The 26,243-nt window shown below is 40.8% G+C and overlaps 1 long non-coding RNA gene across 1 annotated transcript in view; it reads right to left on the bottom strand.

The window, feature by feature from the left end:
- The window catches only part of LOC126254705 (uncharacterized), a 294,775-nt gene extending 271,771 nt beyond the window's left edge, over positions 1–23,004 (bottom strand). Inside the window, exon 1 of the long non-coding RNA XR_007546360.1 lies at positions 22,969–23,004. This is a non-coding gene — a long non-coding RNA (uncharacterized LOC126254705). The remainder of the gene's footprint in view (positions 1–22,968) is intronic.
- Positions 23,005–26,243: the final 3,239 nt, after the last annotated feature.

The raw sequence follows: 26,243 nt of genomic DNA, 5'->3' as shown, positions 1-26,243 counted from the left end.
GTTAGTCGAATGACAGATATGGAGTTAGTAGCATGTAACCCGCTATTGTTTCTACTTTTGTATATCCACGCAATTTATTAGTGATTAAAGGTTATAACACTTTTTGGCGACGAGGTCGGACATTTTTTTTCCTGCGTTGTGGAATTGTGTGTTCGTGTCGGGGCAGACATGGAACAGCTTATGCAAGCGCTCATTGAACAACAAACACAGCTGACGGCTGCTATTCAGGCACAACAAACACAGCTGACGGCTGCTATTCAGGCGTTGTCGACGTCGCTTACTCATCGTCTGTCTTCCTCTTCTCCGCCTCCATTCCCTCCTTACGAAGAGGCCGCTGAAGACTGGGAGGATTATGAGAAGTGTTTGCGGCAACACTTCTTGGCTTTCGGTGTTGTCGATGCTCCTATGTGTAAGTCGTTATTTCTATCTCGGATTTCCCCACGGATCTATCAGCTGCTATCTCAGTTAGCCCCTCTGCGGGAACCTGCCTCTCTGTCCTTCCAAGAAATGTGTGACTTATTGTCTACCTATTACCGAAAAAACACCCACGTCGTTGCCGCCCGCGTGGCGTTCTACCGGTGTCGTAAACAGCCCCATCAATCTTACCGGGCTTGGGCGGCGGAACTACACGGTCTGAGTCGGAAATGTCAGTTTGTCACGGACACTCATCATGAGTCTTATGCTGATTCGATGGTTAGGGATGCTATTCTACGGCTTGCTCCTGATAAAGAAGTTCGGCAACGTGCCTTACAACTGCCAAACCCGTCGTTGTCGGAAGTTCTAAGCATCACTCAATCTTTTGAAGTGTCTCACGCTGCTGGTGCGCAAATAGACGCGTGGTGTGATGTCGGCGCTATACAGACTACTTTCGACACGGACAATTTGCCTGTTTCCCAGGGGAACGACGATGTGGCAGCGGTTCACTTGTGTCAACAACGTCGCGCTGGGCCGCCACACTCGCAGCAAAAACAGCAACCACAGAAGCAGGTTTGTTCCGCACTTCCTTCTTGTCCACGTTGTTTCGTACAGCATGACAGGGCCGTGTGTCCAAAACGTTGGGCCACGTGTAATTCATGTAGGAAAAAAGGCCACATTGCTTCAGTGTGTCAGTCCCCTAAAGTTCCTGTCGACGAGGACGAGGCATCGGACATGGATGTTAACTGTGTGCTTTCTCAAACAAATAAGTTGTTTGTTACTGTTCGTGTTCTGGATAAAGACATTCGCATGCAAGTGGACACTGGCTCTGCAGTGACTCTCATTAATTCTCGCACGTATTTGGCGTTGGGCTCCCCTCCCTTGTCTCCAGTTACGTGAAATCTGCGAACTTATAATAAGCAGAAAATTCCTATCGTTGGCCAGTTCGATGCTTCCACTGCCTACGTTTTATGTGGTGGATCATGCGGGCACTGAAAACCTGTTCGGTTATGATGCTTTCCAGTTGTTCGGGTTCTCCATTGATGATGATGTGCACCTCATATCTGAGGATATTCCGTATCAACAGCTGGATGGATTGTGTTCTGAATTCTCGTCCGTGTTCTCTGCTGGTCTGGGTCGTGCCAAGGATTTTGAAGCCCACATTACTCTTAAGCCTACAGCTCGCCCTAAGTTTTTCCGGGCACGCCCTATTCCGATGGCGTTGCGTGCACCTGTCAAGGCTGAGATAGACAGGTTAACAGCTTCAGGGATTCTCCTTCCTGTTACCTCCAGCGAATGGGCATCACCAATCGTGGTGGTTTCTAAACCAAACGGGAGTCTGCGATTCTGTGGTGATTTTAAAGCCACTGTCAACGCTCAGAGCCTCATTGACACTTATCCTCTTCCCCATCCTGAGGAGTTATTTACCAAGCTCGCTGGGGGCCAGTTCTTTTCCAAACTTGACTTATCGGAGGCGTACCATCAGTTGCCGTTGGATGCGTCTTCCAAGGAATTTCTCGTCATCAACACTCCTTGTGGGTTGTATCAGTACCAGCGGTTACCATTTGGCGTCGCTAGCACGCCGGCCATTTTTCAGCGGTTTTTGGAACAGCTCACGGCTTCCGTTCCCGGCTGCATCAACTACCTGGATGACATTGTTGTCACGGGGGCCTCCACTGAGGAGCACCTCCGCAATTTGCGTTCACTGTTTCGGGTTCTGCGTTCGGCTGGGTTGAAGTGCAATCTGGAAGGGTCACAACCCTCCATTGTGTATCTTGGTTTCCACTTGTCCCGTGAGGGTATACGTCCTCTACGACAGCACGTTGCGGCCATTACCGCTCTACCCCGGCCGTCTACGGTCAAAGAACTTCAGGCGTTTCTAGGCAAGATTGCTTATTATCACAAATTCATTCCATCCGCGGCGGCGGTAGCTCATCCTCTGCATCACCTGTTACGCAAAAACGTTCCTTTCTGTTGGTCCGAAGAGTGTGAGCAGGCATTTGTCTGCCTGAAGGCTCATTTGCAGTCGGCGCCTTGTCTTGCCACATTCCGTCCAGGTCAGCACTTGGTTCTGGCGACTGACGCGTCACAGTATGGCCTAGGGGCCGTTCTCGCCCATCGGTATGAGAATGGGTCGGAACGACCCATCGCCTATGCTTCCAAGACCCTCAATGATGCCCAACGGCGTTACTCTCAAATCGAAAAGGAGGCGCTCGCTATCATTTATGCTCTAAAACAGTTCAGCGTTTTTTTGTATGGTTCTAAGTTTCACCTCATCACCGACCACAAGCCGCTGGTCTCTCTGTTCAGCCCATCGGCGTCGCTTCCGGATAAGGCAGCTCACCACCTGCAACGTTGGGCCTTATACTTGTCTCGTTTTCACTATGAGATTCACTATCGCCCCACGGGCCAGCACGCCAACGCTGACGCGTTGTTGAGTTTGCCGATGGGCCCCGACCCGGTTTTCCATCGAGATGACCTCCTCTGTTTCCACATTGATGAGGAAGAACGTCGTGCGGTCGAGGGTTTTCCACTTACAGGTTCGCAGGTTGCGTCGGCTACTGTGGGGGACCCGGTCCTGCGTCAGGTGATCGGTTTTGTTCAACGGGGTTGGCCGGACAGGACCAAGGGCCGTGGTGCCAGCCTCTCTTCGCAAAGATGTTCTCAAACTGTTGCATGAAGGCCATTGGGGGATTTCTCGGACTAAGTCCCTGGCCCGCAGGCACGTTTATTGGCCCGGTATTGATTCGGACATTGCCCACATGGTCGCTGCGTGTGGTCAGTGTGTTCAACAACTGGCTGCACCCCGTACAATGCCCTCTCCGTGGCCTGATCCGGCGCAGCCATGGGAACAGGTGCACGCTGACTTTGCTGGCCCCTTCCTCGGCACTTACTGGCTACTGTTGACTGATGCCTTCTCGAAGTTTCCGTTTGTTGTTCGATGTCCGTCGCCCAAGACAGCGGCGACGACACTGGCTTTGTCCAAAATCTTTGCGCTAGAAGGTCTTCCATCCACGATCGTCACAGACAATGGCCCTCAGTTCTCTTCGCAGGCCTTCCGTGATTTTTGTACTGGACAAGGGATTCATCATGTTACAGCACCGCCCTTCCATCCGCAATCGAATGGGGAGGTCGAGCGCCTTGTCCGCACTTTCAAAAGCCAGATAGAAAAATTCCTTAGTGATTTTTCTACAGATGATGCTCTGTTGCAATTTCTGAGTTCTTATCGCTTCACACCTCTGGGTGATCGCAGCCCTGCTGAACTCTTGCATGGCTGCCAACCGCGCACTCTACTGCACCTGCTTCACCCTGTCAGGCCTTGCACTGTGTCCCCTAGTGCGGGAAAATACTCGGTGGGTGCCGACGTGTGGGCACGAGGGTATGGATCTCGCCCTAAATGGATTCCAGGGGTGGTCAAGGCTCTTCGCGGCAGCCGGCTTTGTGAAATACGTACGGACGACGGCATGGTTGTTCGCCATTATGACCAGATGTGCCCACGAGTGGTGGCCACGCCGGTGCCACCGCCCCTTCTTTCGCCTCCACCAGCCCGAGAAGCCAGTCCTGTCGCTGCTGCCGATCTTCCGTGCGTGTTGCTGCAGTCGACGTCGCTACCGCTTCCGAGTACGCCGGAACCGGCCCCAGTCGCAACGCCACCTTCTCCGGGACCCATCTCGCTGGAGCACACCCCCAGGTCCATGACTCCTATGGATGCTGCTCCGGAGTTTTCACCCATCATCTCGTCCAGGAGGCACATTCCACGCACAAGCTTCCGTCCTGGACATTTTCGACCATACTCTCGTGTTTCTCCGCGGGATCTTCTCGGGGCCTCCCAAGAGGCCATGGATGTCTCCGCACTGTCCGTGTCTCCAAGGAAGTGAGTTTTTTTTTTTTTTTTTCAAGGGGGGAAAAGTGTTGTGACAGTGCCACGATATTTAAAAGTGCCACTACGTCAGTACGCGAACACGGCGATAGAGGCGCTCCGCAACTCGGCTGAGCGTGGGAGCGCCACCTAGCTATGAACAGCGCCGGCCCCATGTCACGAGATGGTAGTCGAATGACAGATACGGAGTTAGTAGCATGTAACCTGCTATTGTTTCTACTTTTGTATATCCACGCAATTTATTAGTGATTAAAGGTTATAACAGTCTGTCACTGTTGGGTCCAGATCTGTTAGTAGAGCAATTTTTCAGAAAGGCAAAGCTCTCAGCTTTGAGTCCAAGCCCAGTACACAGTTTTAAACTGCTAGGAAGTTTTGTCTCTTCTTGAAATAGGTCAAAAATTCTGACTGAACCAATTTTGCATTAATATTACCTCTTCTGTGTGTATCAAATTTGAGAGGAAAAACTAACATGTTGCATTTTATCCACAACATTGTTTCACAAGCCCTTAACTCTGGTTGTGACTGCTGATAATTTATTTCTGTGCTACTACATTACTTCTGAATTCCATTCATTGATGCTCCTCATCTTTGTCCCCAGAGATGAATGTTGATGTTCATTGCACAGATAAGTTGATGAGTCTACATGTATTTCCAGAAATATCAAAATGAGCAGTAGTAAATCTATTTATCAAAGTGAAGGCAAGTAAGGAACCTCAAAAAATAGAGCCCTGTCTCTCCTTCCCTTGCTCTAAAGAATTTTTGAGAAGGTGTAAATAACAAAGTGTTTACCCAAATTTATTTCCTTATCCTTATAACAACTGCTCAGTTTGGTTTGCATGAAAGATTCTCTTCCAAGAAACCAATATATGTTCTAACAAAATGAAAATAATCAAAAAAATGATTCTGGTGGTATTTCTTGGTATAAGGCCAAATTACTCTTATTATTAACCGCAAATACCATTAGGAACTAAATGTATTGGCATGTGAATGTAAGAAACCTGAAATCCCCAATGAGCTTATGGGAGATAATTGGTTAGTGGCTGTATATAATATTCTTGCTGCACTCTCCTACAGAAAATATATTTGTTTGACTTAGCTTCTTAGTCCCAGAATATTACATTGCAGTTCTCTGCAGAGAAAGCAGTGCAAGATCTGACAACCATATTCCTGGCAGAGCTAAATAAGAAAATCTGCCCTGTTGATGTATTCTTTTTGACCTTGACAAAGCATTTTATTGTGGGGATCACAAAATTCTACTGAAGTTTTATGGCATTAATGGCACCTCTTTTGCATGAATGGAATTTTACCTTCATAGCGAAAAGAAGAGGGTCATATTAAATAGATTGTGTCCCATGAATGGAACTAACTTCAGGATAAGGTAACAAACATTGGCATGCCACATGAATCAGTACTCTTGTTTTTAACCTACATAAATGATTTTCTAACAACTTTAAAGGGTGGTTCAAAAACTGTAACATTTGCTGATGAAACAAGCATACTAATCATGAGACCAAACTCAACCTTAGCTGACACAGTTCAGATGATAGCTGAAGACACATACAAGTTTTTCGTAGTTAGCAGTTTCACTTTGAAGCACACAAGAACTCATATGTGATTTCAAACCACCACAAGAAGGAGACATCAATGGATGTACACCAAGTGAGACATGCTTCGTAAAATTTCTTTTGGTCCAATTCCATGACAAGTTTAAATGAAGTCAACATGTAGGTATTTTTGCCATGAAGCATTTCTCATTTTGCTGATGTAAATGCAAGAGTTTTGTCTTAGTTTACATATTTTGACCCCTTGGTGTCTTAAGGAATTATCTTTTGGGGCCATGCACCTAAATTAAATAAAGTATTTTTTTCAGTGGAAGTGAACAATAAGAATAATATTTTAAGATTCGAAAGTCTGGAATTCTTACAGTGATGATTGTGATTAGGGATAACTTTTGAAATACAATTGATCAGTAAAGACAAGATTCTTTTAGAAAGATTAAAATAACGGCATTCAAATAAGGCATGTCAATCCTAAAACAAGCAGTTAAGTTGTTAGTGGGTTCAAATTTTGAAGTGAATGTGGTTTTCACTAATTGTAAATTTTGAATACTTCTGTATATATAATGTTTCTACATAAACAGTACACTGAAGTTTTGAAAAAGACAGCTGAGATAAGAATTCTGTTTGTGTCTGTATATGTGTGGATGGATATGTGTGTGTGTGCGCGAGTGTATACCTGTCCTTTTTTCCCCCTAAGTTAAGTCTTTCCGCTCCCGGGATTGGAATGACTCCTTACCCTCTCCCATAACACCCACATCCTTTCGTCTTTCCCTCTCCTTCCCTCTTTCCTGATGAAGCAACCATGGGTTGCGAAAGCCTGAATTTTGTGTGTGTTTGTTTGTGTGTCTATGAACATACCAATGCTTTCGTTTGGTAAATTACATCATCTCTGTTTTTAGATATATTTTTCCCACGTGGAATGTTTCCCATGTGGAATAGAGAACAGAAAAAAAATTAAGTTACATTAGGGATTGTAGAAGTGGAGATATTCTACCTGATTTATGTTGGTCAGTTAGGAAGAGCTGTGGCATTTATCTTTTTACACAAAATCACCCATACAATGTATGTTACAAAGTTTTATGTACTGTTAAGAACAGTAGAAAGGTGAGACTGCTGGAGATGTTTGAAATCAAGAAACATACGACTTTCACTCAACAGTGACAGTGGCTTTTTAAACCAAGAGCTAGTTTATGATCAAATATACAGAATTTGTAGAACACCAGGAAATCATTTCCTTTGTAGTGTACTGTACAGTTAGGAATAATACAAATAGTAGTTCTAACCCATTTTGTTACTCATTTAAACAAAGGCTGTCATTTTAACATATTAAATACAATTTGTAATATTGTCAGTAATAGTGCTGTCCCTGTTGTCTGAAGAAGTCAGAGATCTTAGAGATAATCTGCAAAGCCATAACACATAAAACTGTAGCTATATGGCTAGTAAGGAGGCCAAGGCCATCACGAGTTTAGATGTAAGAAGTAATCGACTAAATGCCTCCCGAATGGTGAGGCCAGAAAGATGTATAAGGCCACGCTGCTCCCCACATTTACTTCAGGGGATGTTGAATGTACACAGAGAAGGGCAGCAGGAATGGTCACAGGTCTGTTTAATCGTGGGAGAGTGTCACAGAGATACTGAAGGAACTGAACTGGCACTCTCTTGAAGACAGATATCCTGAGGATATTTATTAACAAAGTTTCAAGAACCGGCTTGAATGATTACTCTAGGGATATATTGGACAAACCCCTGTGTGTAGCTCACGGACTGGATGTGCAGAGGCATTCAAACAAACATTGTTCCCACACTCCATACGTGAATGGAACATGAAGAAACCCTAATATCTGGTACAATGGGACTTCCCTTTGCCGGGCACCTCACGGTGGTTTGCAGAGTGTAGATGCAGATGTAGAAATCACAGTTGGTGTGTGTCCAGGGCACTGTAACCAGTATGACCTATGTGAATGACATTCTGTGACCCGTAGCCATACCCTTTCTGCACAACACCCCAGACGCCATTTTCCAGCAAGCCAATGCACGACCACATTTTGCTGCATGAACACGTGCCTTGTTGGTGTCACAGGATGTGAGCCTTTCGCCCCGGCCCACCTGTGTGATATGGTGAAACGACAGATGCAGCATGGTGACCCTGTGCTGACCACCATGGGTGACCTCTGGAACCAGGTGAATGCTGCACAGATAACTATGAATGACAAAACTATTCATGCCTTATATGCGTCGATGCCATCGCACATGGAACAAGCTATCAGGGCCCATGGTGGACACTGTGCCTGCTATGCAACAGGACATATGCTGAACCGAGGTGACTGAAATGCTAATCATTTCTGCAGCACGTGCTAATGTACACGTCCTGTGAATATGAATGTCCTATCTATAGTCATTCTGGTGGTATAAAATGCTGAAAGTGAACAACTCCTTATTTGCTCTCATCAACATAGGAAGGAAGGAAGGAGGTTAGTGTTTAACGTCCCGTCGACAACGAGGTCTTTAGAGACGGAGCGCAAGCTCGGGTTAGGGAAGGATGGGGAAGGAAATCGGCCGTGCCCTTTCAAAGGAACCATCCTGGCATTTGCCTGAAACGATTTAGGGAAATCACGGAAAACCTAAATCGGGATGGCTGGAGACGGGATTGAACCGTCGTCCTTCCGAATGCGAGTCCAGTGTGCTAACCACTGCGCCACCTCGCTCGGTCTCATCAACATAAGTCCCCACAGTTTGTAGTGTATGTTTTTGTGATTAAGTAACTTGACAAAGTGCTGCAAAACTTCAGATGATTTGTTAGTTGAGTTTCTTAAGGATCTGTCTACTCTCACCATCATATTTACACATTTTTGTGATAGTCCTGAAGTGATAATGATTTTGGACTGTCTTCCTTCAGGATATAAATTCATAGTATCTTACTGCTCTGTGTCATTTTATGTATTCTAATTTAGCAGTTATCTTTGTCATGGTAAAACAGGTATTCATAACAGGCTAATACAGGTAAGTGTGAAATTCATTTGATTTTCAAATACATTTTAATCATGACAGCATATTGTATACATTAACTAGCTTAGTGCCTGCTGCTTTGCTCACATAGACTGTATGGCCTGCAGAGATTTTTTTGTTTTTATTTAATCGAATTTTTATGTTGTTCACAAATTGCAAGACCTTCTACGCTTTTCACACTAACTAAGGCCATATAAGCATGGTCTTTTCCGAATGTACTTCTGAATGAAAAGTGATTCTGGTAGCTGGAGTCCAAAGCTTTTGTTAATTGTGCCTTTTGCGTTCTTGTGGAGATATTTCCAAAGCAACTTTCACCACCTAAAAAATATTTCTTTATGTCTAACCGAGAAGTGGAATACCAGTTTTCGTAAATTTAGCTTTAAATTTTTTATTTTTATGTAATGAAATATTTTCTTAAAAATTTTCATCCCCTATTGCACTCCCTTAGGGGTTGAATTTCGAAAAATACTGAAACACATGTTTTTTCAGTTTCTAACCGAGAAGTCAAATACCATCATGACGTGGCCTTAAAAATCATTTAGTAGATCTTTACTAATTACACAGGCTGCCAAAATTTTTTAAACTTTTTTTTTTACTTTGATAGCTGATCTTCATAGATTTTTATCAGCTGAATCCAAATCTAGCCTTAGTTTTTTTTGTATCACCCATAGTTTTCAAGCAATATGCTTTTTACTATATAGTATAAAAATTCTATGCTATACAGTAAACGGGGAAATTAGTGAAATACTTTGTTACAGCATAAGCATGGTTTGTATTTACAGTAAACTACTTACAACAATGATATGTGTTAATAGAGGTTTCACTTGTCATGTGGAATTTGTTTGTATTTTCTTTCTCTTTTTCTTTGAAGCTTCTTGTGTAGCTTTTTCCACAATGAGTCACTTGCTGAACTTCTCAGTGAAGTGACCAACAGTAGTCCCCCATCATGTTGCTGTTCCAGCGGCCTTGGTAGCGTTTTTCCATCGCTTTAATGTCCTGGTGAAAACTCTACTTGCTCCTCACTAACATCTCCCATATTGTCCAGAAAGTAACATTGTAGCTACAATAGAAACAAATTCTGGGTCTTTTTCATGTCCTAAGAACTTTGTAATGACATGCTTGAATGATATCCATGCTTCTTTCTCATTTACGGTCATTAAGGATTCAAAGTTAAAATCAAACATCAATTTTATAATGTCAGGTCCAACAAAGACGATTTCTTTTAGTTTAGCTTCTGAAAGGTGTGGAAACTTTTGGCAGAGATACTTAAACATGGTCCATCTTTAGGCAAAGCCTCTACAAACTGTTTTATTAGGCCTAACTTTTTTTGTAGAGGTGGTAGGAGTACATTTTTTGGATCTACAAGGTTTGTGTAAAATGTTCTCTTCCGATTTTAAAGTCTCCGTCAAAGGCCAGTTCTTTCTGCACCCGTGTTGATCCTTAGCCCTTCTGTCCCAGTCAGACAAGAAACATGGAAATTTGGTAAAGCCACCTTGCTGACCAGAGAGCATGCATGTTGCATTTAGATCACCACTTATCATCCAACCATTAGCAGAATAGCCTATTTTATTTATCACTATTTCTAGGTTTTCATAGCTTTCTTTCATATGTGCGGAATGCCCAACAGGTATAGATGCATACATGGTACCGTTGTGTAATAAAACAGCCTTTACACTAGTTTTGGATGAATCAATAAACAGTCTCCAGTCTTCCTTTTTGTATTCAATAGCAAATTCATTCATCAGACCAGGCAGTTCATGAGCAGTACACTAAATCACCCTCTTGTTGAAAAAACTTGGAAAAATTGCTGCTCCCTCATTCTATATACATATATGCTGGTTACAACTGCCAATAAGTTCTTTTCTTTTAATCTAGAGCCAAGCAATTCAGCTTTTTCTTTCGTTAAGCCCAGATCCCTAACCAAATCGTTAAACTCAGTCTGAGTAAACAATCTAGGCTCTAGGCTTTCTGTATTACAATGGAATTCATCATCATCTGGTTCATCTAAATCACATTGTACATCAGAAAAATCTTCTGTTGGAATAGAATTTAAATCATCTGGTGGTTCAGGAACCAGCAAATCCACACCATGCCTTACAGGTCAGATGGCGGACAGAAGGTTAGGGTAGCTTATTACCTTCTTGTTTTTCGAATTATGACCAGTAATATCAACACCGTAAAAGTAGCAATCATCAGAATGATTAGTTGGCTCCCTCCATATCACAGGAAAAGCAAATCTAAAGGCTTTTTTCTCATTTTCTCAGATCTTCAATACACACATATAACACACCTTATGCGGCACCCAAGATTTATCTTGATCACCAAGTTTAGATCCAAAGTATGATAGATAAACCTTTTTCACAAAGCCCACAATGTTTCTTTGGTGTTTTTTAATCACAAATTCACCACAAATATAACAAAAACTGTCAGCAGAGTTTTTACAACCACGATTAGACATTGTACTGAGCACATGTATAGAAAACGGGAAAGTGAGGTTAGGTTGACAGTAAACAAAACTCCATCTGTTAACACAAAAATAGAATCGACCTTTTTTGCCAGCAAATGTTTTTCAGCAGTGCTACCAACGTCATCTACATTCACTAACCTCCTTTTTAAATTATTTTAACTACATAAAGGTTGTTAAATTCTTTAAAAAATCGTCTAATTTAATAAATTTAAGTGTGAAATGTGAAGAAACAGTGGGTGATAGAGTTTTTTAAGTATCATACTTGGATTCCCACCCTAAAAACAAGAATAAGGTATTTTCAGCACAAAAGTTTTTCCGTCGTTGGCCCTTGTTATTTATTAAAAAAAAAAACTACACTATTTTACCCCCCCCCCTTCCATTTCCAACAATGCTGAAATACATATTTTGTTTTATTTTCTCACTGAGAAACCAAATACCAGCTTTAGCAGTTCTACCTTCAAAATTACCTAATAGCAACATACTTTCCAGAAGCCCTTCATGCCTTATTTCTTCTCCTTAGGAGTGGAAGTTATGGCAATCCATTTATAAATGATGCCTACAGTATAAGATCCACATCCTCTCCAAACTTCAAGTTTCTATCTTTAGCAGTTTGGGCTGGCCAATGATGAGTCAGTGAATCAGTCAACCTATTTCACCCTCTTGGGGGCTGAATTTCTGAAAACAGAGAAATTTGTTTGTTTTATTTTTAACACAGAAGCGAAATACAAATGTTCATAGATTTAACTTCAAAAATGCCTACACAATGAAATACTCCCATAAAAACTTCCATCCCCTGTTTCACCCCAATAGGGGTTGCATTTCCAAAAACAATGAAACCTATTTTATTTCTGAGACATCAAATTTAAACTTTCATAGATTTAGCTTTCAAAAATGTTTCATAACAACACTTAACACTTTTTTTTATTTGTAACCACCAAGTCAAATGTCAATGTTCATAGATGTAGCTTTAAAAATACTTTTGTAGTTCCTTAATAATGATATATTTTCAAAATAAAAAGCTTTCACCAATTGTTTCACCCCCACAGGGTTAAATTTCCAAAAATTTTGAAATGTGTGTTTTTACTTCTGATCGAGAAACCAAATACCAATTTTTGTAGGTCTAACTTCAAAATTACCTTGATAATGACATTTAAATAAAAGAAAAAGCTTCAACCATATTTCACCCTCTTAGGGTTGGAAGTTCAAAAATCCCTTTTTAAATGACACCTACAGTATAAGATCAACACCTTCTCCAAATCTACAGTTTCTATCCTTAGTAATTTGGGCTGGGCAATGATGAGTCAGTCAATTAGTCAATCACAACATTGCCTTTTATATATAGAGATTTCCTCACGCCATGTCATGCATGAGTGTTTCACATCAATAACTCTGCCACTTTTATGTCAAAATTTACTAAGACCGTTGTTAACAGACACAAAGTTCTCAAACTATCTGTACTAAATGGGCTATTAATGATAGTCTGGGAATTCTGACATTGCCCTCACAGTATATACGAGGGCCGTTCAGAAAGTAACCTCCGGTTGATTTAAAAAAATACACCAAGTTAAATAAAAATATTTTAATATATACATCTTACAACTACATCTTTGCACTATTTTTCTACATAGTCTCCATAGCGATTGAGGCACTTATCGTATCTCTTCACAAGCTTTGAAATTCCTTCTGCATAAAAATCACCCGCTTGTGCCTGGAGCCAGCCTGTGACCGCATCTTTGAGCTCTTCGTCGTCATCAAACCGCTGTGACCCGAGCCATTTCTTCAAATGCATGAAGAGGTGATAATCACTTGGCGCCAGGTCTGGGCTGTAAGGTGGATGGTTGATAACGTCCCACTTGAAGGACTCAAGAAGGGCCGTTGTTCTGCGAGCAGAGTGAGGACGGGCGTTATCGTGCAAAAAAACGATACCGGAAGTCAGCATACCACGGCGTTTGTTCTGTATAGCCCGTCGTAACTTTTTTATTGTTTCACAGTACACGTCTTGATTAATGGTCGTACCACGTTCCATGAATTCAACCAACAACACCCCTTTGGCATCCCAAAACACCGTTGCCATCAGTTTTCTGGCAGAAAAATCTTGCGAGGCTTTTCTTGGTTTGGTAGGCGAATTTGAATGTGCCCACATCTTTGATTGTTCTTTTGTCTCAGGGTTCACGTACTTAATTCAGGTTTCGTCACCGGTCACGATTCTGTTTAACAATGGTTCTCCTTCGTCCTCATAACGTGACAGGAAGTCTAATGCAGAGGCCATTCTTTGAGTTTTGTGGTGGTCGGTAAGAATTTTGGGCACCCATCGTGCACAGAACTTACGGTAACCCAATCTTGCTGTCACTATCTCGTACAAGAGAGTCTTAGACATCTGTGGAAAACCAGTAGACAACTCCGACATTGAGAAAAATCGATTTTCACGAACTTTTGCATCAACTGTCTGAACGAGTTCATCAGTCACCAATGATGGTCTACCATTCCTCTCTTCATCATGAACGTTTTCTCGTCCACTTTTAAATAAACGTACCCATTCACGGACAACTCCTTCACTCATAACTCTTGGTCCGTACACGGCACAAAGCTCACGATGAATAGCTGCTGCAGAATATCCTTTGGCTGTAAAAAACCTTATGACAGCACGCACTTCACATTTGGCGGGGTTTTCTATTGCAGCACACATTTCAAACTGCCACAAAAACTAAACTAGCGCAGGTACGACGTTCACTCGACCACGGCTTGATGCCGACTGACCTGCTGAGTGCGTGAACGCACAGATGGCGTCGCTACTCCCCCCACAACCCGCACTGTGACCAATCGGAGGTTACTTTCTGAACCGCCCTCGTATTTTCTTTAATTTTGTTTGTTGTTAGCAATTTTAGCTTATTCCCAAGAGTTAGCAGCTTTCACTCAGTTAATACTAGGCAGAAATCAACTCTGCATGTGGAATTCACCTCCTTGACTCTTGTGCAGAAAGGAGTGCAGTATTCTGCTGCATTCATTTTCAATAAGCTACCACAAGAACTCAAAAATCTTAGCAGTAGCCCAAACACTTTTAAGTCTAAACTGAAGAGTTTCCTCATGGCTCACTCCTTCTATTCTGTCGGGGAGCTCCTGGAAGAGCTGAAAAGTTAAGCAAATTCCAGTGTTACATTGTTGATTTTCTTTATTCAAACTTACGAATTGTTGCCTGAATATGTTTCTGATATTTCATTTTATCTGTTTCTACTATTGTGTTATAATTTCATGTACTGACTCATTCCATGACAATGGAGACTTCTTAATTTGGTCCCACAGAACAATAAATAAATAAATAAAATAAGTATGGGACCTATTCTATTACTGCCTATGGATTTAATTCCTTGTTGACTCCATTTATGCACATCTTTTTTTTTTTTTTTTTTTTTTTTTAATTCCCCCCCAAGGGGGCGGGCTGGCAGCAGCGTAGTATGCCGCTCTTCAGCCTACAGACTTTGTGAGAAAGATGAAGAGAATAAATAATAAAAACAGGCGATAAAATCGGAGACTTAAAGAGTAACATGGCGAAAAGTTTATGCACATCAAAAGTGGATGGTCTGTCTGTATTTCTATCAAATATAAACTGCATAGTATTAACTCAATTCCTCATGGGTGTTCATTATGGAGAAACCATACAATCACAGCAACCAGTGCTACAACAGTAAAGCGCTTTACACTACTGAGCAGTAGCAGATACTGTAGACCATAGGCAGTCTCCACTATGCAAAAACACCTGATGACTACTTGTGCTTGGAAGAGAGATCCTTTAAGATCGCTGAAGTGTGTTGCTGAGACCCGTTATGAAAATACTTTTGGAGGAAACTTCTGGTGCATTAGAAAGTGAAGTAATTTGTGACTGCTGTTTTATATACATACACATTTAGCATACAATGAGTATAAAAAATTAAAATAGTTACAGGCTGAGTAATGTTGAACACTGAGGATGTAAGTTTATGGTGAATGGCTCTCAGCACTACTCACTACACATTAATATATACATCAATTGGCTACTAACACAACTGCTTTTTGAATGTGGTCTGGTATACAATTTCTGACTTCTTCCCTTTCTTCTGTCTGTTTTGGTGACAGTTTCTTCTTGGCAAAGGAACTTTTTCTTATGGGGTAATGGAGGAATTTGATCCTGATTGTGGTTCCTTTGAATACGCCCGCAAACTTTTGACTCAGGAGAAATCTAGCTTCAACTGTGGATGTGTTGTTAAAATTATGTCCTTGTCTGTAATGGGTGAAGGCAAGACATATTCCTTGGTTAGTATGTGGTAATTTGGTGGATAAATGTTGCATATGTTCAACACCTTTGCTTTCATTATTGTTCCCATCTTTTAGGAAGCAGTTTCAAAAATCCCTTTGAACTGTCTTGAACTTGTTTAACTCAGTTTCTGAGGACAGCTTCACTTACAGCGAGCTTCCTCACAACTTGTTTGGGCTATTCACGTTTTCAGGACCTCTTTTACAGCTTCCATTGTTTCTGGACTGTATGTCTTGGGCATATCCTTGGATGAGAAGTACAATAACTGTAACTTTCACACATGTATCTCTCAGATCTGCTGGTACACTGCCAAAGTTAAACCTTTTGCTTTAAGATCCCATTGCAACAACTTAGTCTTTCTAAAGATGCAACCCTCACTGCTATCATGGGGTTTGCAGACAATGTCTGGGCATACAGATGTGATACAATCAATACAAATCAATCCTTAGATGTAAACAGATGAATACACTTCTGAGGCTCAAAGGAACATTTGTGACATTAGTGGAGGCAGTGTAAGTTATGTTCCCAATAGATATTACTATCGGATAGAGAGGTTCTCTTTACTTAAAGGCATACACAGAGGGGTGTGGTGCTGAGGCCAAAGGAGCATTTGGGACGGACATCAGTGGAGGCACTATAAGTTGTGTGTCCAGGATATATTACTATCGGATACAGAAGTTCTCTCTACTGGCTTCGCAAAAGGAACATTCCCAAAGTGAGATAAATTACTGGTCAGAAAATAACAACCAAACTAAAGGTTCTGTATGAGAAAATACAATTATGCATGACAGTGCTGAAGTGAATAGTGTGAGTGCAGTGAATATAACTGAGGATTCACTAATGGTGGAAGTCAACAATTTCTTTTTATCACCAACCCAAAGAGCTTGCATTACTTGTAGTCTGTATGGTTTATAGACCAAATGTCACCTTAACACTTGCCATGCAATCACACGAAGACTTTCAAGTTTGCTGCTTGCACCACAAGTGTCGCAAGTGTACTTTAGTAGACTCTACACAAATGTTTGCCAAATCCTATCCACTGTTCCATTTTAAGTACCTGGTTGACCTGGACCCTTACCTCTGCGTGAACATCCTTTCTCTTCAAACTGACAACACAGTGGAAGACCAGTAGCAATGGATATGTGGCCAACAATGAGATAGGTATGGCAGACCCAGTAAAATAATCTTGTGGTTGACTTATGTGTGTCTCCCACCAAAGACAAGGCTGAGAGGGTAGGAGGAATGGATCCATTAAGAACCACTGGTTGACTCAGCAGGGATTGAGGACGATGGTACCAGCTCACCTGTGGTCCAAGACTCTGGATATACATGTGGAGAGTTCAGGATTGTTTGGAGATGGCAGGCCTGGTATATGGGTTTCTTACAACTTCGTTCTACTAGGTTTTAGAATTTTGTCCCAAGCAGTTAGTGACTCACTTACACAGACTTACATAATGTTAGCACCAGCCACAGATGTAGAATTCATTCTGCAACAACGGCTTCCTAAGGAATATAACTTACTTAACCCTTAGATATCCCAGTGGTTAATATTAGCAACTGGGTCATTCCACGTCAAAAGGGACCAATATTAGAAAGTGTCCCCACTTGACCAGATCCAAATCTAATGAAATTTGGTGGGAAGTTTCTATATGGTCTTTGATGGTTATATATCAAATTTCAGTCCGGTATCTTCTGTAGTTGAATTTTCATGGTCTTTTAAAGAGAGGCTACTCACCTTTGCATCATGTACAAAGGTGCAGAACTGCCAAGTTCATTTGCTTTCACATACATGACAACTTGTTATGGTGAATCACACTATGGCAAGAATTTAGGATTTATCCCCAACTAAATATAGATACAAGCCTCTAAAGTGGCTAAAAAAATTTGTTATGCTGTTCTGAGAGCCAAGGTTTGACCAACAACTGCTACTTTTCATATGAACCAATCACACCAAAACTTCAGAGACTTATTCCTACCTATGATGTCTATATATAGGTCAAATTTAACTGACATTGGATGCCTAGAAGAAAAGATATGCATCTGTGAAGTTGGCCAAAATTTTCTACATGCAAATTTTAGGGTATTTTTGGGAGGCAATACCTCAACTGTGTCTTGCTCAATCCTCTCTTTCTTACCAAAGCTGGAAAGGGCATGCTTTAAGCTTTCAAAGCTATATTGTTTACTTTCTGGACCTTGCATATTGATGAGTAAGAATACCTATTGAAAAGTAGGCAAAATGGATTATCGGTAAATACAAAACATTAATACAATTTGAAGTTGTAAATCAAAAAATGTGTAATTGTAGTGTCTTTTAATAGAGTAAGATTTGCCTGCAGTTTAGGGAATGCAGCTGCGCTAACACGTGTTTTTACATTATTTCACAGAATAGAATAGAAATACAATGAAACCTCAGAAAATACTCTTAAGTTCATAAAACCTAGGTGTTGATGTTCATCGTATACCCTCCTTTCAAGACACTGTCCATTCCGTTGAACTGCTCTTCCAAGTCCTTTGCTGTCTCTGATAGAATTACAATGTCATCGGCGAACCTCAAAGTTTTTATTTCTTCTCCATGGATTTTAATACCTACTCCGAACTTTTCTTTTGTTTCCTTTACTGCTTGCTCAATATACAGATTGAATAGCATCGGGGAGAGGCTATAACCCTGTCTCACCCCCTTCCCAACCACTGCTTGATGTCCCTTGACTCTTATAACTGCCATCTGCTTTCTGTACAAATTGTAAATAGCCTTTCGCTCCCTGTGTTTTACCCCTGCCACCTTCAGAATTTGAAAGAGAGTATTCCAGTCAACATTGTCAAAAGCTTTCTCTAAGTCTACAAATGCTAGAAATGTAGGTTTGCCTTTCCTTTATCTAGCTTCTAAGATAAGTTGTAGGGTCAGTTTTGCCTCACGTGTTCCAACATTTCTATGGAATTCAAACTGATCTTCCCCGAGGTCGGCTTCTACCAGTTTTTCCATTCGTCTGTAAAGAATGCGCGCTAGTATTTTGCAGCTATGACTTATTAAACTGATAGTTCGGTAATTTTCACATCTGTCAACACCTGCTTTCTTTGGGATTGGAATTATTATATTCTTCTTGAAGTCTGAGGGAATTTCGCCTGTCTCATTCATCTTGCTCACCAGATGGTAGAGTTTTGTCAGGACTGGCTCTCCCAAGACTGTCAGTAGTTCTAATGGAATGTTGTCTACTCCCGGGGCCTTGTATCGACTTAGGTCTTTCAGTGCTCTGTCAAACACTTCATGCAGTATCATATCTCCCATTTCATCTTCATCTACCTCGTCTTCCATTTTCATAATATTGTCCTCAAGAACATCGCCCCTGTATAGACCCTCTATATACTCCTTCCACCTTTCTGCTTTCCCTTCTTTGCTTAGAACTGGGTTTCCATCTGAGCTCTTGATATTCATGCAAGTGGTTCTCTTTTTTCCAAAGGTCTCTTTAATTTTCCTGTAGGCAGTATCTATCTTACCCCTCGTGAAATAAGCCTCTACATCCTTACATTTGTCCTCTAGCCATCCCTGCTTAGCCATTTTGCACTTCCTGTCGATCTCATTTTTGAGACGTTTGTATTCCTTTTTGCCTGCTTCACTTACCACATTTTTGTATTTTCACCTTTCATCAATTAAATTCAGTGTCTCTTCTGTTACCCAAGGATTTCTACCAGCCCTCGTCTTAGTACCTACGTGATCCTCTGCTGCCTTCACTATTTAATTCCTCAAAGCTACCCATTCTTCTTCTACTGTATTTCTTTCCCCCATTCCTGCCAATTGTTCCCTTATGCTCTCCCTGAAACTCTGTACAACCTCTGGTTCTTTCAGTTTATTCAGGTCCCATCTCCTTAAATTCCCACCTTTTTGCAGTTTCTTCAGTTTTAATTTACAGTTCATAACCAATAGATTGTGGTCAGAGTCCACATCTGCCCCTGGAAATGTCTTACAATTTAAAATCTGGTTCCTAAATCTCTGTCTTACCATTATATAATCTATCTGAAACCTTTTAGTATCCCCAGGGTTCTTCCATGTATACAACCTTCTTTCATGATTCTTGAACCAAGTGTTAGCTATGATTAAGTTATGCTCTGTGCAAAATTCTACAAGGCGGCTTCCACTTTCATTTCCTAGCCCCAATCCATATTCACCTACTACGTTTCCTTCTCTTCCTTGTCCTACTGTCGAATTCCCGTCACCCATGACTATTAAATTTTCGTCTCCCTTCACTACCTGAATAATTTCTTTTATCTCATCATACATTTCTTCGTCTCCCTTCACTACCTGAATAATTTCTTTTATCTCATCGTACATTTCATCAATTTCTTCATCATCTGCAGAGCTAGTTGGCATATAAACTTGTACTACTGTAGTAGGCGTGGGCTTCATGTCTATCTTGGCCACAATAATGTGTTCACTATGCTGTTTGTAGTAGCTTACCCATACTGCTATTTTTTTATTCATTAATAAACCTACTCATGCATTACCCCTGTTTGATTTTGTATTTATAACCCTGTATTCACCTGACCAAAAGTCTTGTTCCTCCTGCCACCAAACTTCACTAATACCCACTATATCCAACTTTAACCTATCCATTTCCCTTTTTAAATTTTCTAACCTACCTGCCCGATTAAGGGATCTGACATTCCACGCTCCGATCCGTAGAACGCCAGTTTTCTTTCTCCTGATAACGACATCCTCTTGAGTAGTCCCGGCCCGGAGATCCGAATGGGGGACTATTTTACCTCCGGAATATTTTACCCAAGAGGACGCCATCATCATTTAATCATACAGTAAAGCTGCATGCCCTCGGGAAACATTACGGCTGTAGTTTCCCCTTGCTTTCAGCCGTTCGCAGTACCACAACAGCAAGGCCATTTTGGTTAGTGTTACAGGGCCAGATCAGTCAATCATCCAGACTGTTGCCCCTGCAACTACTGAAAAAGCTTCTGCCCCTCTTCAGGAACCACGCGTTTGTCTGGCCTCTCAACTGATACCCCTACGTTGTGGTTGCACCTAAGGTACGGCTATCTGTATCGTTGAGGCACACACACCTGCCCACCAACGGCAAGGTTCATGGGGGGATTGTAAGCAACATGAACATCAGATTAGCTTCTCAAAATTTTGTGAGCTCAGGATGAAATGGTGTACTACAGTTAGTGCTTCTGGATCACATTCAATATATGTATGTGCAATCCATCAAAATATCAAATTAATGTTGGCTTCTGGCGTCAGAAACATCCATTCAAGATGACTACAAGGTTTCGGTAAAAAAAAAAAAAAAAAAAAAAAAAAAAAAAAAATCAAAAGATTGTATGCTGCAGTGTTGTGAGGAACATCCAGGAAAAATACAACTAGAGGCTTTTCGTGAAGACGCTTTTAAAGACTATGACTGAAGAAACAATGTACTAGCAACAATAGGTCCATACTGATAGACACACATTGGAGACACGTCACAGAACTGTTGAAGATTTCATGGAGACACTGATTTTGAAATTACCTGTTTAGGAAGCCATCATTTTGTGACAAAACACTAAAGTTGAAACCTTAAGCAGCTAAAAAGAAATCTTGCAGAATATGAATTAATTATATTGACATATTTTGCTGAGAATTATTCATTTATTGTTGAAGATGCAGTGCAAGGATTTCATTGGGAGAATAGTCAGGCCGCATTACATCCATCTGTTCTCTATTTTGGTGGCAAAGAATGTAAGAGTATTAGCATTTGTATGATCAGTGACTGTAGCCATCATGATACCACTGCTGTCCATGCCTTTCAAATAAAGTTAATAGCATATTTCACATGAACAAGAAGCTCATCAGCTTTATGCACCCACTTGGTTCGCTCATACCTTCCACTGGCCAGCTGCTAAAGACACCTGCTGGATTCCTGAGCAACATATTTTCATGACTTGATAAGCACCATCACATCATTACCAGGAAGACAATATGGTTTTCCTCAGTCTGTACTAGACAAAATTGTAGAAATATTTAATCAAAAGAGGAACTGACTCATTAGTGATTTTGTTTTGCAAATTTGGGGTGTTTTGTATACTTGTATTATGGTAAACCTTAAATTAACGTTTGCAACTGATTTCTATACTAAAAAAATAATGTTGTAACTTAATGAGCAAAATATTTCATTTTTCAATCTTCTCGAAATACTAAAAAAATAACTTTTGAAATGTATTCTTACGCATCAATATGCTAGATCCAGAAGTTAAACAACACAGCTTTGAAAGCTTATAGCATGCTCTTTCAAGCTGTGACAATAAAAAGAGGATTGAACAACACACAATTGAGATATTGTCCCAAAATATACCCTAAAATAAGCACGTAGAAAATTTTGGCCAACTTTGCAGATGCGTATCTTTTCTTCCAGGCATCCAATGTTAGTTAGCCTAACTTTGATCCGTATATAGACATCATAGGTAGGAATAACACTGTGAAAGTTTGGTATGATTGGTTCATATGAAAAGTAGCAGTGGTTGGTCAAAACTTGGCTCTCTAGAGGCTTGTATCTGTATTTAGGTGTGGCTAAATCCCAAATTTTTGCCACAGTGTGATTCAGCATAAAAATTTGTCTGCATATATTAAAGCAAATGACCAAATGGGTGCTAGAACTTTTTTAAAAGCTTAGCAAACTTGGCACATTTGCACCTTTGTATGCAATGCGAAGATGAGTAGCCTCTCTTTAAAAGCCCATAGAACCAGAAAGTGAACGTCTATTCACAGTTTTCGCTATATGTGGAATGACGTGTGTGAAGAATGTAAGCAATAAAACAATAACATGCCTTTACTGGAGTAGCCGGGAGGAACTTGGAAGTGTCGTACCCTGAGCGTCGATGCGGGGCCTGGAGGACGCCAGTAGGTGGTGGGGTGCGCCAATAGAGTATCGTGGCGTGGGCGTTACGCCACAACAGGCCTTCCATTGAGTTTATATTTTTCAGACACTAAACAGTAAATACCATCTCGTTGAAGTCTACAATCGGTGTATAATATATAGTAGTAACGCTCATAAACCTTTCCTAGCTTCATATCAACGGAAAGAGGGACAATGATACAGCGTGGAGTAATATTAGCCAGTGCGCAGTTTTACCCCACCTGCAACGCGTGAACTTACCCCGAATTGCAAGACTGTACACCCACACAACAATAATAAGGACACATACAGCATTTGTCTACGCACGAAACGCATGGTAGAATTGTAACACAAGAATAACAATACATAATGATACATGTTGGTGTAAAGTTGAACTTCGTAATCATTATTGCCTGATATATTCTTTACTTTCGCAACACAAAACTTTATATGAAAACCATGTAAAAAATTATTATTACCTGATCGCGAAGAATTTACCGCCATAACAAATGACGGCAACAGTCAGCCGCCAGTGTTGCCAAATGCCTACGAGAAAAACCTGCTCATACGCTTTCGAAACTAAGCTATTTTGCATTGAAAGAAACTATTATGTTAAGGCCCGTCCACACGCAACGATCTGTCTGCGCAAATGTCTGCGCACATCACATCTGAGCAGACAGATCGTTGCGTGTGGACAGAAGATTTGCACCAACCTGAGGTGTGTGCAAACCTGGAAGTTGGAGTTGGAGGTTTGAGCGAAACCTCTCAAATATGTGGGTTCAAACCACATCTGTGCAGACAAGTTGGAGCGTGTGGACAGGAGATCGCCGCAAATCTGGCGCGAAACAGCTGTTTGCTCAGTCTAGTGTTTGTATTTGTGCGCACAGGGCATTAAAATGGCTGATACTCTTTAGTGTTCTCGAGAGCTTGTAAGTGAATTCATTGAAATATATAGAAACCGCCCATGTTTGTGGAAGATTAAAAGTAAAGAATATAGTGCCCGAGACAAAAAGACAGCAGCATACAATGTTCTAATTGAAAAATTGCGGGCAGTTGACGCCTCGGCAAACAGAGAAACAGTAATATATATTTTAAAAAAAATCGTTGCGAACTGTTTACCGAAAAGAGTTATCCAAAGTTCATAAATCTAGAAGATCTGTTGTAGGAGTAGATCAAGTATACCAGCCATCGTTATGGTATTTTGATCTGCTTGGCAAGCCGTTCGTGAGGAGAAATTGTCCTTCTCATACAAGTACTTTTTCTCATAATATGAGGGGTTACAAGCTTTAAGAGATAATTATAAGTGTCGACACCCATCCGCAAATAATTTCGCCAGTCGTTAGGTTCGCCCAGCAACTCTCGCAGTAAATTTACGTGAGAAAACTGCTTTCGCTTTATCAGCCACTGTCTACACCATTTTGACCGCTTTCTCTGTTTCCTGCGGTTGGTCTGAATGTTTTTACCAACACAAGTTGCGAACACAGACCACAACAGAACTTCCTCCATTTCTATAATTCAAAATAACTGAATTAAATTTTTGACGTTTACGGGGAGCGTAGTCGCTTGCCACTGATATTTCTTTTCTACACCGACAGATGGCGGGCGAGTAGTAGATTGGGGTTTGTGTCGTGTGAACACACCACATTTGCAGCGATCTTTTGCATGTACAGACATCTGCGCCGATGTCTGCGCAGACAGATCGTTGCGTGTGGACCGGGCTTTACTGAACATTGCTTGTGATGATATTCACAATTTTAATAACATACAAGACAACAATTGTTCATTACCTTATTTAAATAAAGATTTTTGTGGGGTCAAGTACAAATGCGGATGATGTACTCGAAAGGAAAGCGTAGTTGTACCTACAGTCCTGCTCGAAATGTCTGTCGGTCTTGAAGATGAAGTTGTTCGCAGAAAGTCAGTTGTATCACTCTTCTATCCACTCATTGTTCCTGCTTCACTTAATAATCCTGATGGAAATTTTTAGTTTTTATAACATTTTAGTGATGGGCTAAACTGCGATTTTCCGATATCAGTGATTTCTGTGAATTCTACTTTTCAGTATCTGTTATTCTTAACTGTGATTTGTCGCAGTTAAGGAACATAGGTCGTGTATCCCTCCGCCACTGCGATTTCTGCTACTTCCGCGATTTCTGCGACTTCTGCTACTTCTGTGATTTCTGTGATTCCTGCGATTTCTGCGACTTACCACCGTATGAAAAAGTTACATCTGTCAATACAGAAAATTGCATCTCAACAAACCTGTCATTGGCAAGTATGTTTTACGTTTTTTCTTCCGTTGGCTTTAATTTTGTATTAAAGAAACAACTGTGAAAATATTAATAGTGTAATTAATATGTAAGTAGCCGTACAGTACCGTAATAGTTCGTGTTTAGAAAATGAATTCTAACATATTGTTATGTTCACAGGTACCTGAACTACATGTCAGTCACTCAGTAAAGTGATAACTCAAAATATCATTGTCAACAGATCTGAAGAAATTGCCACTGCGTCTTTAGACCGTTTTCGTCAGACGAGATGTTAGTTTCTAAGCGTTTCGATGGACTTAATTACTTCAGTGAGATCGTTCTTGCAAGTGTGATATTCATTATAGCAAATATTAGCAATCTAGTCTGTCAATTATATTGCTAGTAATTAGCAACAGCAAAAATTGTTTAATAATCCTTGTGTTTTTGCAGACGCAGTTCTGACTCTGATTACTGGTTGCTGTACGTATCTATCCACATCAAGGCTGTTGAGAGAGACTCGTGAAGATTCAAGACAGCTCTTAGAGGATTTGCAGTTTAAAAGTGAAATAATTGTGAAATAAGTGTGTGAATGATTAAACTGTGTTTTATTGAAGTTGTTGTGCGATTTTAAATGAATAATAAATGTCAAATACAGTGATTTAATAATAAAAATCTCATTTTCCACATGTTTAAGCCGTCCTATACCCGTAATTTTCCGCCACTTACTTATTGGTAAACACTTGTTGGAGAATGACATGCCGCCCCCCCCCCCCCTTTCTCCACAATCTTGGTGTGACACTGACCTGTAACATATCCCGAATTCTACAATATGCATTTTGAGGCTGTTGATATGAAAGTGGGAAGTACAGATCTTCCAGTTAAATCAGGAATAGCTTAAGTGCATTACTTGAAAGTAACACAGGAAAAGCTTACTTATGCAGGTGGTAGTAGTGTCGGCAAAAAGGTCTTGTGTGTGAAGTTGCCATGTAGAACACCAAGTGTAAAACTCTTCTCCCGAGTCTTGAACTGTGTCGGAACAAAAGTGAGGCATTCATATGACTGTTTTCATTTCACTACACTTATACAGATGTCTGAGTTCTGCTGTGTTAACATTGCAAAGTCCTTTAGGCATGTGGAGTATTAACCAAAACTGTCATATTGGAAGCAGAATCAAACACATTTGTTACGTTACTTGATATTTTCAGGAGAAAAAGGCAATGTTGCTTCTTATTAATATAATACATTCAGAGTCACAGCAGTATTTGACCAACCATAACTGATGCTGAATGTGCATGTCGTCATATAATATGAAGGGCTTATTTCAATAGTGGTACAAGTCCATTACCTCCACTTTTCTGTCTTTGAATTGAATTGAATTGAATTTTATTTGATCCTGTAAGATTACATTGTGTACAGTAAATGTACATGTAATATAGGACATGTCAAAGTATTAAAATTCTTTATCACTTATTTTCCTACACCTTTAGCTTACATTTTTACATCAC

The sequence above is a fragment of the Schistocerca nitens genome, chromosome 1 (assembly GCF_023898315.1).
Source record: "Schistocerca nitens isolate TAMUIC-IGC-003100 chromosome 1, iqSchNite1.1, whole genome shotgun sequence".
NCBI classification, from domain to species: domain Eukaryota; kingdom Metazoa; phylum Arthropoda; class Insecta; order Orthoptera; family Acrididae; genus Schistocerca; species Schistocerca nitens.
Note: the sequence above shows the minus strand (reverse complement) of the source record. Positions and strands in the feature narration are given on the sequence as shown.